Source organism: Phyllostomus hastatus, unplaced genomic scaffold (genome assembly GCF_019186645.2).
Source record: "Phyllostomus hastatus isolate PE091 unplaced genomic scaffold, TTU_PhHast_1.1 phas_contig_80, whole genome shotgun sequence".
NCBI classification, from domain to species: domain Eukaryota; kingdom Metazoa; phylum Chordata; class Mammalia; order Chiroptera; family Phyllostomidae; genus Phyllostomus; species Phyllostomus hastatus.
The window spans coordinates 6,055,841-6,072,701 of NW_025333960.1; the positions used below are offsets into that span (position 1 = coordinate 6,055,841).

Here is a 16,861-nt window from a genome sequence, read left to right on the forward strand (position 1 = left end):
TACAATTAACTCCTTGAATTAAGTTCTTAGAAGTGGAATCCTGATTAGCTCTGTAGGTCCTGAATCTGACAACTTCTTACCCGCTCTGCTTCAGATGCCCTCTATTCCAAACCACCACCATCATCTCTCATTCAGACTATTACAACTGCCTCGAAGTGTTTTCCTGCTTCCACTCTTGCTTCTTTTCAGTCCGATTTTTCCCAAAAACAGCTAGAGTAAAACCTCCTAAAAGTAAAATGTGATATTATTGCCCTGCTCAGAACCTTCCATTGTACCTCGTCAAACAGAATAAACTCCATGTCCTTATCTTGGCCTTCAAGCCCCACAGAGCCTGGTCCAGTTTACCTCTCACACCCTGCCTTCTACCACCTTTTCTGGTTGGTTTCCCCTCTTTAGTCACCCTGGTCACTGCCACCATTGTAAAAGTGCTTCGCATGTTCCTGCAGCTAAGCCCTTGCTGTTCTTACTCCTGGAGCTCTCCACATACTTCTTCATTATTTGCCTCATCACTTTTCAGGTTTCTGCCCAAACGTCTCCCCATTAGAAAAGTCATTACCCATATATTTGAAAAGCTCACATTGCCATGTATCATCAGATTTACTATCTGTCTCCCTTACAAATATAGAAAAATTAGTTCTTTCACTCATATCCCCCATGACTAGAGCATGTGCCTAGTACATAGCCAGATAGTTGTTGAATGAATTAATAAATTATATCTATATTTTTGAGAAACTTTAATGAGTTATTTTATGTAAAAGATTATTATGAAAGATCATTTTGTTTTACAATAAAGAGATTTAAGGAGCTATTTGTTAATTGATTTTAATATGCTACAATATTTAAGCTAAATATCATGTTGATTTACTTTGCAGTAAATCTGTTTACTTTACAGATCTGGAAACTGAAGTTTAGAGATGCTCAGTAACTTCCCAAGTTCAGACACCTAGTTATAAGGCAAAACCCAATTTTCAGTCTCATTCTGCCTGACTCTAGAACCTGTGCTGTGTGCTACACACATACTGTAAAATTGCCTTCAAGATATACTGTGACAATTATTTATAACACAGTAGTTTTACCCATTTTTTTCACATCTTCACCAAAGTAGGTATCTTTTGGGTTTGACCAGTTTGAAACAAAATGCTCTTTCATTTTTAAAATTTGTATTTCCTTCACTGTTAAGTGCATTTAAACATTTAAAATTATATACCAGGTGTTTATATATCTTTCTTTGTTTAACTTTAAATATTTTTTAATTTTCAACTAAAATTGACAGTATAGTATTGTATTAATTTCAGGTGTACAACCAGTGATTAGACATTATATAACTTATTCATTGATCACCTGATAAATCTAGTACCCATTTGACACCATACACAGCTATTACAGTATTATTGACTATATTCTCTATGTGGTACTCTACATGCCTGTGACTATTCTATAACTACCAGTTTGTACTTCTTAATCCCTTCACTTTTTCACCCATCCCCCTAAGCCCCCATCCCATCTTGTAGGCATCAAACTATTCTCTTTATCTGTGAGCCTGTTTCTGTTCTCTTGTTCATTTATTTTGTTTCTTAGATCTGTTATGTCTGCAGTAAGCATTGCCACTCCAGCTTTTAGTTTGTTTGTTTCCATTCTCATGAAATATCTTTTTCTAGCTCTTTACTTTCAGTTCAATATGTCTTTCTATCTCAAGCTAGTCTCTTATAGACAGCATATGTAAGAGTCTTTTCTTATCCATTGAGCCATTATATGTCTTTTGATTGAAGCACATAATTCATTTACATTTAAAGTAATCATTGCCCTTGGTGGGTGGCTCAGTTGGTTGGAGCATTATCTTGTACATCAGAAAGGTTGCAGTTCTGTTCCCAATCAAGCACATACCTAAGTTTCAGGGTGGGTGCCCTGACTGGGAGTCAAACCGGCAACCCTCTGGCTTGCAGGCTAGCACTCAATCCACTGAGCCACACCAGCTAGGGCTGTACTTAATGTTTTTAAGGAAATAATACATTTCCTGACTATAAAAGTAGTTGTCACAATTTTTAAAACTTTGATATGAAAGTTTGGTACATAAAAGTATAAAGGAGAAATCTTCAGTAATCACAACACTTAGAGATGACTACTGTTAGCCCCTTTTTCTATAAATATACACAGTTTTCTTTTCTATCCTTTTTCCTTGCCTGTTATATCCAGTTACTTGTTAGGTATCTTTGTATCCCCTTCCTGCCTGTGTTTCAGTCTCCTTCCAAACATTTCAATACTTTATATTGCTACTACATTAATCCCTCTGAGGCCCAGGCTTTACACTATTGTCTTGTTTCTTGGAAATTGTCCTTGTGAATGTGTATGTATGTGTGTATAGTTCTGTGAAATTTTATCACATTAGATTCATGTAACTACCATCACAAGATACATAACTGTTCCATAGCCACAAGTCTCCTGCATGCAGTCCTTATCTAACTGCATCCTTTCCTCTTCTCACCCCTCCCTAACCACTGATCTGTTACCCATCTACTTAATTTTGATATGTAAATAAATTTATAGAAATGGAATTATACAGAATATAGTTTTTTGAGATTGGCATTTTATTACTCAGGGCTCATTCCTTGAGATCCATCACAGTAGTATCAATTTACTCATTTTTGTTGCTGAGTAATATTCTTTTTTTTTTTTTAAGATTTTATTTATTTATTTTTAGGGAGGGAAGGGAGGGAGGGAGGGAGAGAGAGAGAGAGAGAGAGAGAAACATCAATGTACGGTTGCTGGGGGTTATGGCCTGCAACTCAGGAATGTACCCTGGCTGGGAATGGAACCTGGGACACTTTGGTTCCCAGCCCGCGCTCAATCCACTGAGCTACGCCAGCCAGGGTTACTGAGTAATATTCTTAATGGATATATCCTAGTTTGTTTAACCATTCACCTACTAAAGGACATATAGGCTGTTTCTAGTTTGGGGCTATAAAACTGTTATGAAAATTGTATACAGGGTTTTTTTTTTAATAGACCTAAGTTTTGGTTTTTCTGGGATAAATGTCAGTGGTGTAGCAAAACTGCCAGTTTTCTGGAGTGGCTGTATCTCCATTCAGTTTACAAAGATTTATTTTAATTTTATGTATAAAGATTTCTTTATATGAGGTTTTGTGCCAAGTATTGGTGATATAAAGGTGATGTATGGTCCTGTTCTCACAATCTAGTTAGGGAGACCAAAAATGATAAATGAAAGGGTGGGTGTAAAATAATAGAAGGACAACCAACTTTATTTGAATATGTTAAGGGATGCTCTAATGAAAAATTATTTTGTGGTTGGAATTTGGAGAATGAATAAGATTTGACCAAATATCAAGTAATTCAAAAGGTCATGCATTCATACAAGTAAAAATGATGGACACTGAAAAATATGTTTAGGTCCAGATGATGAGCAAAAGGCAGCCATGTTGTTCTTGAGGAGAGGGCTGGCATTTTTGCATCAAACCTGTAGAAACTGAGTACGGTGCATCTATCTTCTCAGTGTCTAGAAGTGTTCTGCACATGCTCCATGGAGTGTGCTGTATGACTGCTGACCCCACTCTTTTCAAAGCCATCTGCACTCATCACAGCAGAACATTTGTTACTGCTATGGAAACAGCAGAGCTTATAGCTTAGCAGACAGATCAAATGCCATAAAAACACCAAGAAAATCATCTTAGGGTCATTGGCACCTCACAAAGGTAGATCTCCAATTTATGGGCAGTAACAAGGAGCATTCTGTGATGTTATCAGCAGGAGGTAAAATGGGTGGAACAGTAAGGGTATGCGTTTAGAGTGATGAGGCCATCAGTAAGTTTATATACTTCAACCTCATCCGCAGTAACTAACATGGTAATTATACCCAGATGCAGTACACCTGCTTTTGCATATATTTTCCACAAAATATGTTTGCATTTTTTCTGTTTGCATGCTCAGTGTAGAAGAAGATTTTAAAAAGCATGAAGAAAAGGGAAAGTTTCCAAAAGTCAGTCCACATACCATTCGACATCTTGATGAAATTCTCCTTCCCGATACCTTCCTATTTATAGATAAATTATTATACACAAAGGGAATCAGATTGTAGGTACTCTTTTGTAGCCCCTTTCACTCTATAATTTCCTGTGAAGAATGAATGCATATGGTCTCTCTCTTTTAAATGGCTGCACAATGTTTCCTTGCATACATAAACTGTGACTTATTTACGCAAACCTCTATTAAGAGACATTTAGATTGTTTCCAGTTTTAATTTTTTAATCAGTATTGTGATGAATAGCCACATACAGACATCTCATTCTATTATCTCATTGGTTTAAATTTCTGTTAGTGAGATGGATAGATCAAAGATGGATAGATCAAATACACATTTTAAATTTTAATACTTGTTGCCAAACTTCTCTCCAGAAGGATTATACCATTTTACAGTTTAGCCAACAATATAAGATACTTCCTGTTGGCAATACTGGGCAGTTTTACCTTTTTGAAAAATGTCTTCCTATTAAAACTTTATCCTCTCTGTTTGAGTGAGCACTCAACATAATTTTAGGTCATTTTTCTCTTTATCTAGAAGGAATTATTCAAAAATTGTTACTGATTAAAATAAACAACTATTGCTGCTTCTTCATAAATCATTAGCATTTCTCTTGGACCTATCACTAGTGTTTTTACCTGTCACCCTTGATATAGCTGAGTCATTTTATTTTCATCAGAGAAAATAATTGTGCTAAACAGTAGTCAAACTTATCTGATGTTAAGAACCACTTAGGATAACATTCATCTTATAGAAATTGACCTAACAGGAGTCAATTGGGGTGTGGAAATCTGAATGTTATCAAAGCACTCTAGGTGAGGGGTAAGATCGTGTTTTGGGGAAATAAAGGTACATGATAGAGTGACAAATAATTGAATCCAAGTTGGAAAGGATTTACAAGCTTAAAGAATTATTTTCCTCCTGTGGTAAATTAAAGGCTTATAAAATGTCTGATTTTTTTCTTATTTTCTTGAGGTAAAATTTACATTAAATTACCAATTTTAAAGTGTGTACAGTTCAGTGGCATTTAGTTATTCACATGATCTTGCCAGCTCCATCACTGGGCCCAAATAATTTCATCATCCCAAAAAGAAACACAGTAACCACAAAGTAGTCATTCCCATTCTTCCCTCCCTTCAGCCCCTGGCAACCACTTAATCTGCTTTTTGTTTCTATGGCTTTACCTATTCTGGATGTTTCATGTACAAAAGGTCCTGTGAATCATATGGGACCTTTTGTATCTTTTTTTTTTCCACTTAGCATAATGTGCTTGAAGTTTATGTACATTGTAACTTACAGGAGGAATATTTCATTCCTTTTTTTGGATATACCATTCCTTTGTATTGATATACCATATTTTGTTTATACATTCATCACTTGATGGTCATCTTGGTTATGTACACCTTTTCAGTTACTGTGAGTAACTGGCTATGAACAAGCATGTAAAAATGTTTGTTTGAATACCTGTTTCCACTTCTTTTGCGAGTAGAATAGTTGAAACATATGATAATTCTATGTTTAACTTAAGAAACCACCAAACTTCTTTCCACAGTGGTTATACCATTTCATAGTCTTATTGGCAATATATGAGAATTTGAGTTTCTCCATATTCTTGTCAACACTTGTTACTGCACTTTTTTGTTTTTAATTATATCTACTGTAGACAATGTGAGGTGGAATCTCATTGTAGTTTTGATTTATATTTCTGTAATGACTAAAAATGTTCTGTATGTTTTCATGTGCTCCTGGGCCATTTTTGTATCATCTTTGGAGAAATGTTAGTTCATGCCTAATTTTATTTGTGGTGTTTGTATTTTTATTGTTGAGTTGTAAAATTTTTTATGTATTCTGAACATTAGACCCTTGACAGATATCTGCTTTGCAACTATTTTCTTCCATTCTGTAGATTGTATTGATTGTTTTTGATGCATAAAAGATTTTAATTTTGCTAAAGTCCAATTAATCTACTATCCTCTGTTGCTTATGCTTTTAGTGTCATATCTTTAAAAATCTATTACCAAATCCAAGGTTATGAAGATTTATTCCTGTGTGTTCTTTTAATACTTTTATACTTTCATCTCTTGTATTTAAGTCTTTAGTCTCTTTTGAGTTAATTTTTGTTTATGGTGTGAGGTAAATGTCAAACAGGACTTTTTTTGTTGATGCCCAGTTGTCCCAACACCATTTGCTGAAGAAACTATTCTTTCCCTCATTTAATGGTCTCAGCATCCTTGTTATAAAACAATTGAATGTATGGGTTTATCTCTGAATTCTACACTCGGTTTTATTGATCTAAAATGTCTATCTTTATGCCCATTTCATACTGTTTTCATTACTATAGCTGTGTTATAAGTTTTGAAACTGGAAAGTATGTGTGAGTCCTCGAACTATGATTTTCTTTTTCAGGATTGTTTTGGCTATTTGGGGCTCCTTAAGACTCTGCGAATTTTAGGATTTTTTTTTTATTTCTGCAAAAAACACCATTGGAATTTTGATAGAGATTATATTGAATATGTAGATCACTTTAGGTTGCATTGTCATCTTTCTTTAAAATATATATTATTGATTGTGCTACTACAGTTGCCCCATTACCCCTCCTTCATTCCCCTCCACTCTGCACACCTCCCATCCACATTTCCCCCCTTTAGTTCGTGTCCATGTGTCATAAGTTCTTCAGCTTCTACATTTCTCATACTATACTTGCCTTCCCCCTGTTTTCTACCTACCATCTATGCTACTTATTCTCTGTACCTTTTCTCCTCTCCTCCTCCCACTCTCCTGTTGCTAACCCTCCATGTGATCTCCATTTCTGTGGTTCTGTTCCTGTTCTAGTGGTTTGCTTAGTTTGTTTTTATTTTTGTTTTAGGTGTGGTTGTTACTAATAGTGAGTTTGCTGTCATTTTACTATACATGTTTTTTATCTCCTTTTTCTTAGATAAGTCCCTTTAACATTTCATATAATAAGGGCTTAGTGATGATGAACTCCCTTAACTTGACCTCATCTGAGAAGCACTTGATCTACCCTTCCATTCTAAATGAAAGCTTTGCTGGATAGAGCAATCTTGGTTGTAGGTCCTTGCCTTTCATGACTTGGAATACTTCTTTTCAGCCCCTTCTTGCCTGCAAGGTCTCTTTTGAGAAATCAGCTGACAGTCTGATGGGAACTCCTTTGTAGGTGACTGTCTCCTTATCTCTTGCTGCTTCTAGGATTCTCTCCTTCATTTTTACCTTGGCTAATGTAATTATGATGTGCCTTGGTGTGTTCCTTCTTGGGTCCAACCTCTTTGGGACTCTCTGAGCTTCCTGGACTTCCTGGAAATCTATTTCCTTTGCCAGATTGGGGAAGTTCTTCTCTATTATTTGTTCAAATAACATTTCCAGTTGTTGCTCTTCCTCTTCCCCTTCTGGTACCCCTATAATTTAGATGTTGGAACATTTAAAGATGCCCTGGAGGTTCCTAAGCCTCTCCTCATTTTTTTTGAATTCTTGTTTCTTCATTCTTTTCTGTTTGGTTGTTTCTTCCTTCTGGTCCACTCCATTGATTTGAGTCCCAGATTTCTTCTCATCACTATTGGTTCCCTTTGCATTTTCCTTCATTTCATTTACTGTAGCCTTCATTTTTTTCATCTTATTTGCAACCAAATTCAACCAATTCTGTGAGCATCCTGATCACCAGTGCTTTGAACTGTGCATCTGATAGGTTGGCTATCTCTTGATTGCTTAGTTGTATTTGCTGTGGAGCTTTGATCTGTTCTTCCGTTTGAGCCTTTTTTTTTTTTTTGGTCTTGTTGCGCCTGTTACCTGTGAGGGATGGAGCCTTAGGTGTTCACCAGTGCAGGGCAACCCAGTTTCTGGGTTGCACGATGTGTGTAGGGGTGGGGTCCGAGAGGGAACAATGGCGCTTGCTCTGCTCTCTGTCAGACTTCAGTCCCTTCTGCTGCTTCCCCCAAGCAAACTGGGCCCTGCTGGTGCTGATTCCCTGGTGGGTGGGATTGTGCACATTCTAGGACCCCATGGGTCTCTCCAACAAACTCTCCTGTGAGGCTGGGAGCCTCTCCTCGCACCTTAACCCCCACAGGTGTTTTCAGTCAGTGCCCTGAGGTTCTATTTTCCAGCGCTGGGACCCTGCATTGCGTGCAGTGCCTTGCTTCACAATCACCACCTTGCTGGGTGTGCTGGTTGCCACCCCACACCTGGGGTCTGCCAGCCTCGGCCTGAGTGCGCAGGATCCACCCGCTGCAATCTTCCATCCCCAGGATGCCTTATGTGCCCGGTGCCACTGCTTTTTTGCCTCCACCCCTTTCCACCTGGCTGCCCAACTCTTCCCTTCCTTCTGGTCTGGATGAACGTGTCTATTTTAACTCCTTGGTTGTCCAGCTTCCATACAGTTCAGTTTTCTGTCAGTTCTGGTTGTTCTTCTGTTTCTAAATTGTTGTCCCTATCTTGGTTGTGCAAGGAGGCACAGTGTGTCTACCTATGCCTCCATCTTGACTGGAAGTCTCCATTGTCATCTTAATGTTACATCCTGTGTTATAAGCACAGGATGTCTTTTCATTTATTTAGGTCTTTTATTTCTTTCAGCAATGTTTTGTAGTTTTTAATGTAGAAGACTTGCACTTCATTGGATAAAATTTTCCTAAGTATTTTATTATTTTTATGATATTATGAATGGGATTGTTCTCTTAAGTTTTATTCCACATCATTCATGCTAGTATGTACGCAACTAATTTTTGTGTATTACTCTTGTATCGTGCAACTTTGCTGAGTTTATTAATTCTAAACTCTTTTGCTGGATTATTTAGAATTTTTATATTTATATTATATATTAGTATGTTAATGTCATCTGTGAAGAGAGATACTTTTACTTCTTCCTTTCCATGCCTTTTAATTGCCTTGGCTAGCACTGTCAGTTTATTTTTAAATAGCAGTAGCAAAAGCAGGTAGGTGTCCATGTTGTTGGTTTCCTGATGTTAGAGGGAAAGCATTCAGTCTTTTAACCATTGTGCATGACGTTAGATGTGGGTTTTCATAAATTATTTTATAATGTTCTGAAAGTTTTCTTCTATTTCAAGTTTGTTGGTTGTTTTTTAAAATGAAAGTGCGTTAGATTTTTTCAAATCCCTTTTTTGTGTCCATTAAGACAATTATGTGTGTTCTTTTGCTTCATTCAATAATGTGGCATGTTACCTTGAGTAATTATTGTATGTTGATTCATCCTTACATTTATGGGATAAATTTCAGTTATTGTTGATGTATAATCCTTTTAATATGCTGCCAGAGTCAGTTTACTAATATTTTGTTGGGAATTTCTGCATTTGTACTCAGAAGGTATTTGGTCTATGGTTTCTTTGTAGTCCTTGTCTGACTTTGGAATCAAGGTAATGCGGTCTCAGAGATTAAGTTAGGAAATGTTACCTTTTTTTCTAATTTTTGGAACACTTTATGAAAGATTGGGGTTAATTCTTTAAATATTTGAGTAGAATTAACCAGTGAAGTCTTCTTGTTCTAGGTTTTTCTTTGTTGGGAGATTTTTGATATGCTGATTTAATCTCTTTTTCCTGTTTTTTGGTCTTTATTTACTTTCTTCCTTCCTTTTCAATCATTTTGGTAGTTTGTAGGAATTTGTCCATCCATCTAGATGATTTTATTTTTTTAATTTACAATTACCATAGTGTTCTCTTACAGTAATTTGTATTTTATAAGGCCTATAGGAATATCCCCACTTGGATTTCATCTGTGATACTTGTATTTAGAATTCTTTCTCTTTTTTACTTAGATTGCTCATTTTGTTAAACTTTTTTTTATTCACCTGGCTGGCGTAGCTCAGTGGATTGAGCACGGGCTGCGAACCAAAATGTCGCAGGTTCGATTCCCAGTAAGGGTACATGCCTGGGTTGCAGGCCATGATTCCCAGCAACAGCACATTGATGTTTCTCTCTCTCTCTCTCTTTCTCCCTCCCTTCCCTCTCTAAAAATAAATAAATAAATAAATCTTTTTTTTAAAAAAACAACTTTTTTTATTCAAACAACTTTTGGTATTATTACTTTTGTCAATTGTTTTTCTACTTGTTCTTTCATTCATCTCTTCTCTAGTCTTTATCATTTCCTTTCTTGTGCAAGCATAGGTTTCATTTGTTCTTAGATCCTTAAGGTATAGAATAAGATTATTGATTTGAGATCTTTCTTCACTTTTAATATAGGTGTTTACAGCTATTAGATTCTCTCTGAGCACTGTCCTCATTGCATTCCATGTTATTTTATGTTGTGTTTTCATTTTCATTCATCTCAAAGTATTTTATTCCAATCATAATTATTTTCTTTTTTTAATATTTTATTTATTTATTTTTAGAGTGGGGAAGGGAGGGAGAAACATCAGTGTGTGGTTGCCTCTCGTGGGACACCTACTAGGAACCTGGCCTACAACCCAGGCATGTGTCCTGACTGGGAATTGAACCTGTGACCCTTTTGTTCACTTGCCGGTGCTAAATCCACTGAGCCACATCAGCCAAGGCATAATTTTTTCTTCACCCATTTCAATGAGTTGTGTTTTAGATTCTACGTATTTGTGATTTTTTTTCAGTTTTTCTTCTGCTATTGATACTTTGATCCTTTGTGATTGGAAAAGATACTTTGCATGATTTTAGTCTTTTTAGTTTATTGAGACTTGTTTTGAGGTCTAATGTGTGGAGAATGTTCCAGAATGCATTTAATATGAATTCTGTTGCTGGGAGGAGTATTCTATAGTAGTCAGTTTGTTTAGTTATTTTATAGTGTTATTCAGGTCTTTTCTTTTTTTATTGATCTTCTGTCTAGCTGTTCCATTCCTCAGAAATGGATTATTGAAGTCTCCAACTGTTACTGAAGAACTGTCTATTTTTACTTTCAATTCTTTCTGTGTTTGCCTTATATATTTTGGAGCTCTATAGTTTGTTGCATATATATTTATAATTGCTGTATTTTCTTGATATATTGACCCTCTTATCAATATATAATGTCTTTCTTTGTATTTTGTTACAGTTTTAGTCTAACAGTTAGTCTGTTTTGGCTGATATTAATGTAACCACTCTATTTCTCTTTTGGTTAGTAATTGGCATGGAATGTCTTTTTCCATCCTTTCACTTTCCACTTACATCTTTGGATGTAAACTAAGTCTCTGGTAGATAGCATATAATTGAGTCATGATTTTTTTTGTCTTCTGCTAATTTATTGCTTTTAATTGCAGATGTTTTTTTAAAATACATTTTATTGATTATGCTATTACAGTTGACACATATAAGTTCTTTGGCTTCTCCATATCTCATACTATACTTAAACTTCCACTGTCTATTTTGTACCTCCCCCTGTCTATTTATGCTTCTTATTCCCTGTACCTTTTCCTTCATTTTTCCCCACTCCCCCTCCCCGCTGATAGCCCTCCATGTGATCTCTGTTTCTGTGAATCTGTTTCTGTTCTAGTTGTTTGCTTAGTTCTTTTTCTGTTTTTGTTTTAGGTTTGGTTGTTGATAGTTGTGAGTTTGTTGTAATTTTACTGTTCCTGGTTTTGATCTTCTTCTTTTTCTTAGGTAAGTCCCTTTAACATTTCATATAATAAGGGCTTGGTGATGAACTCCTTTAACTTGACCTTATCTGAGAAGCACTTTATCTGCCCTTCCATTCTAAATGATAGCTTCACTGGATAGACTCATCTTGGATGTAGGTCCTTATCTTTCATGATTCAAATACTTCTTCCCAGACACTTCTTGCCTGCAAGATTTCTTTTGAGAAATCAGCTGATAGCCTTATGGGAACTCCTTTGCAAGTAACTGTCTCCTTTTTCTTGCTGCTTTTAACATTGTCTCCTTATTTTTAATTCTGGGTAATGTACTTATGATGTGCCTTGGTGTGTGCTTTCTTTGGTCCAACTTCGTTGGGACTCTCTGAGCTTTCTGGACTTCCTGAAAGTCTGTTTCCTTTGCCAGAATGACGTAGTTCTTTTTCATTAGGTTTTCAAATACGTTTTCAGTTCCTTGCTCTTACTCTTCTCCTTCTGCCACCCCTATGATACAGATGTTGGAACGTTTAAAGTTGTGTCACAGGTTCCTAAGCCTCTCCTCATTTTTTTGAATTCTTGTTTCTTCATTCTGTTCTGGTTGAACATTTATTTCTTCCTTCTGCTCCAAATTGTTGATTTGAGTCCCAGTTTCCTTCCCTTCACTGTTGGTTCCCTGTACATATTCCTTTATTCCACTTTTCATATCCTTCACTTTTTCCTCTATTTTGTAACCATACTCAAGCATTTCTTTGAGCATCCTGATTACCAGTGTTTTGAACTTTACATCTGATAGGGTGGCTATCTCTTAATCGCTTAGTTGTATTTTTCTTGGATCTTTGATCTGTTCTTTCATTTGAGCCATTTTTTTGGTCTTGGCACACCTGTTACATAGTGAAAGGCGAAGCCTTAATTGTTCACCAGGACGGGACAACCCATGTGGCTTCATTGTGATGCTGTATGTGGGGAAGAGGTCAAGAGGGAATAATGGCGCTTGTTCCGCTCTCTGCCAGATTTCAGTCACTTCCCCGGCTACCCACAAGCAAATTGGGCCCTTCTGGTGCAGATTTCCCAGTGGGTGGGCTTGTGTACATTCTAACATCCTGTGGGTCTCTCCAACGAACTCTCCTGTGAGTCTGGGAGTTTCTTCCACTGCTGCCTCAATACTCACAGGTGTTTTCAATCAGTGGTTTGAGGGTTTATTACCCTGTGCTGGGACCCTGGGTTTTTTGCTTTCCAGCTGCTCTTCCAGGTTTATCTGTATGTGAATGTGGGACCACCTGGTCCGTCAGCTGCAGCCTTGCCTGCCCAGCTCCACAATCCACCACCTTGCCACAAGTCCTCTCCACCCTGATCTGCCCCTCCTACCAGTCTGGATGAATGTGTCTTCTTTAACTCCTCAGTTGTTGGACTTCCATGCAATTCAATTTTCTGTCAGTTCTGGTTATCTTTTGTTTTTAAATTGTTGTTGTCCTTCTTTTGGTTTTTTGAAGGAGGCACAGTGTATGTACCTACACCTCCATCTTGGACAGAAGTCCCCTCCTACCAGTCTTGATGGGGTTTCCTCTTTAATTACATAGTTGTAGGACTTCCATTCAGCTTGATTTCTGGCACTTCAGAATAATGCTGGTTTTGTAGTTTTGTTGTTATTTTCATGTGGTTGTGTGAGGAGTCGAGCCTTGTGTACCTAGGCCACCATTTTAGCTTTCTTCTTGACTTGATTCACGTTTACCAGTTTCTTAAACATCTTTATAGTGATATTTCATATATGTATTTTTTTTACCATTTTTTTATTGTTGTTTGAATATAGTTGTCTCTGTCTTCCCACCACCACTTACCCCCTTTGGCTTTGTCCATGGGTCCTTTATACATGTTGCTTAACAACCCTTTCCCTTCCTTTCCCCATCATGTCCCTCTCTCTTCCTCTTTGGTTACTGTCAGTTCATTCTATATTTCAATGTCTCCGGTTATATTTTGCTTGTTTGTTTTCTTGATCATGTTCCATGTATAGGTGAGATCATCTGGCATTTGTCTTTTCCCATCTAGGTTACTTTACTTACTATAATGCTCTCCAGTTACTTCCATGCTGTCAGGAACAGTAAAAGCTCCTTCATTCTTTCTGCTGTGTAGTATTCCTTTGTGTAAATGTACCACAGTTTTTTGATGTACCACACATTTACAGATGGGCATTTATGTTGCTTCCAACACTTGGCTATTATAAGTTGTGATGCTATGAACATTGGAGTGCATAGATTCTTTTGAATTGGTACTTCAGGGTTTTTAGGGTATAATCCCAGCAGTGGAATTGCCATGTCAAAAGGCAGTTGTTTTTAGTTTTCTGAGGAAATTCCATACTGTTTTCCACAGTCGCTGCACCAGTCTGCATTTCCACCAACAATGTACTAGGGTTCCCTTTTCTCTACAGCCTTCCCAGCATGTATTGTTTGTTGATTTGTTTATGATGGCTATTCTGACTGGTTTGAAGCGGTATCTCTCATTGTGGTTTTAATTTGCATCCCTCTGATTGCTAGTGATGCTGACCATCCTTTCATGTGTCTCTAGGCCTTCTGTATGTTCTGCTTGGAGAAGTGTCTGTTCAGGTCCTTAGCCCATTTTTTAATTGGGTTGTTTGTCTTCCTGGAGTGGAGTTCTTTGAGTTCTTTATATATTTTGGAGATTAAACCCTTGTCTGAAGTATCATTGGCAAATAGATTTTCCCAGACCATTGGCTCGTTTTTCATTTTGCTGATTTTTTCTTTAGCCATGCAGAAGCTCTTTATTTTGATGATATCCTATTTGTTTATTCTGTCTTTTATGTCCCTTCTCTAAGGAACATATCAGTGAAAATATTGCATGCAATATTGGAGGTTTTCCTGTCTGTGTTCTCCTCTAGGACATTTATGATATCATGACTTATATTTAAATCTTTTATCCATCTGGAATTTATTTTTGTGTATAGTGTAAGTTGGTGATCCAGTTTCATTTTTCTGCACATATCTGTCCTGAACTTCCAACACCATTTGTTGAAGAGGTTATATTTACTCTATTTTATGCTTCTTCCCCTGTGTTAAATGTTAATTGACCATATAGACTTGGGTCTATTTCTAGGCTCTCTATTCGTTCCATTGATCTGTGTGTCTGTTCTTATGCCAGTATCAGACTCTTTTGATTATAGTGGTCTTGTAATAGTTTGATATCAAGTATTTTGATCCCTCCTACTTTGCTCTTCTTTCTCAAAATTACTGAAGCTATTTAGGGTCATTTACAGTTCAATGTAAATTTTTGAAATGTTTGTTCTATATTTGTAAAATATGTCATTGGAATTTTAATAGAGATTGTGTTGAATATATAAATTGCTTTGGGTAGTATGGACATTTTGATGATGTTAATTCTTATAATCCATGCACATGGTATATGCTTCCATTTATTTGTGTCTTCCTTAATTTCTTTCTTCAATGTTGTGTAGTTTTCTGAGTACAGGTCTCTTACCTCGTTGGTGAGGTTTATTCCTAGATACTTTATTTTTCTTGTTGCTCTATCAAGTGGGATTTTTTTCCTGACTTGTTTCTGATATGTTGCTGGTGGTGTACAAAAATGCCTTCCATTTCTGAATATTGATTTTGTTTCCCACTGCTTTGCGAAATTCACTTATTAGGTCAAGTAGTTTTTTGGTGGAGTCTGTAGGATTTTCTGTGTACACTATCATTTCATCTGCAAACAATGACAGTTTTACTTCCTCCTTTCCAATTTGGATGCCTTTTATTTCTTCTTCTTGTCTGATCACTGTGGCTAGGACTTCAACTATTATATTGAATAGAAGTTGTGAAAGTGGGCACCCTTGTCTTGTTCGTGATCTTAAGGGGAGGTCTTTTAGTTTTTGCCCATTGAGTATGATGAAGGCTGTAGGTTTTTCATGTATGGCCTTTATCATATGGAGGAATGCTCCCTCTACTCCCACTTTGCTGAGTGTTTTTATTATAAATGGATGCTGTACCTTATCAAATGCTTTTTCTAAATCTATTGATATGATCATGTGATTGTTGTCTCTCCTTCTGTTTATGTGATGTGTATTGCATTTATTGATTTGCAAATGTTGTACCATCCTGGCATCCCTGGAATGAATCCCACTTGATCATGGTGTATGATGTTTTTAACATATTGCTGGATGCGGTTTGCCAAAATTGTGTTGAGGATTTTAGTGTCAGTGTTCGTCAGAGGTATTGACCTGTAGTTTTCTTTCTATGTTGTGTCTTTATCTGGTTTTGGAATTAGGATGATGCTGCCCTCATAAAAAGAGTTTGGGAGGCTTCCCTCTTCTTGGATTTTTTGCAATAGTCTGAGAAGGATAGGGGTTAGCTCTTCCTTAAAAGTTTTGTAAAATTCTCCTGTGAAACTGTACAGCCCAGGGCTTTTGTGTGATGGGAGCTTTTTGATTGCTGCTTCAAATTCACCAGCTATTATCAGTCTTGTTAGGCTTTCTGCTTCTTCTTGATTCAGTTTTGGAAGATTACATTTTTCTAGAAATCGTTCCATTTCACCCTGGTTTTCAAATATCTTGGCATATAGTTCATCATAGTAATATCATACAATACTTTGTATTTCTGTATGTCAGTTGTAATCTCTCCTCTTTCATTTATGATTTTATTTATTTGGTTCTTCTCCCGTTTTTCTTGATGAATCTGTTTAAAGGCTTGTTACTTGTGTTTATCTTTTCAAAGAACCAGCTGCTGGATTTATTGATCCTTTGAATTGTTCTTTTAGTTTCTATGTCTTTTAATTCTTCTCTGATCTTGATTATTTCCTTCCTTATACTTGCTGTGGGCTTTGTTTCTTGTTCCTCCAGTTCTTGTAGATGTGAGGTTAGGTTGTTTATTTGAAATGTCTCTTATCTTTTTAGGAGGCCTGTATTGCTATGAACTTCCCTCTCAGGACTGCCTTTGTTGTGTCCTATAAGTTTTGGGCTGTTGGGTGTTCATTTTCACTTGTTTCCAGAAACTTTTTATTTTTCCTTGATCTCATTATTAACCCATTCATTGTTTTAGAGCATGCTATTTACTCTCCATGAGTCTGAGTATTTTTGAATTGTTTCCTTGAGGTTGGTTTCTAGTTTCAAGCTCTTGTGGTCCAAGAAAATGCTTGATATGATTTCAGTTTTCTTGAATTTGTTGAGGCTGATTTGGTGTCCTGTCATGTGGTCTGTCATTGAAAATATTCCATGTGCATTTGAAAAGAATGTGTATTTTGCTTCTTTGGGATGATATATATAATCAGTTAAGTCCATTTGATCTAATGCATAGTTC

The 16,861-nt window shown here is 36.6% G+C and overlaps 1 protein-coding gene across 4 annotated transcripts in view; it reads left to right on the forward strand.

Moving 5' to 3' along the window:
- The window catches only part of SPIRE1 (spire type actin nucleation factor 1), a 303,603-nt gene that overhangs the window by 204,354 nt on the left and 82,388 nt on the right, over nucleotides 1-16,861 (forward strand). The window lies entirely within an intron of this gene.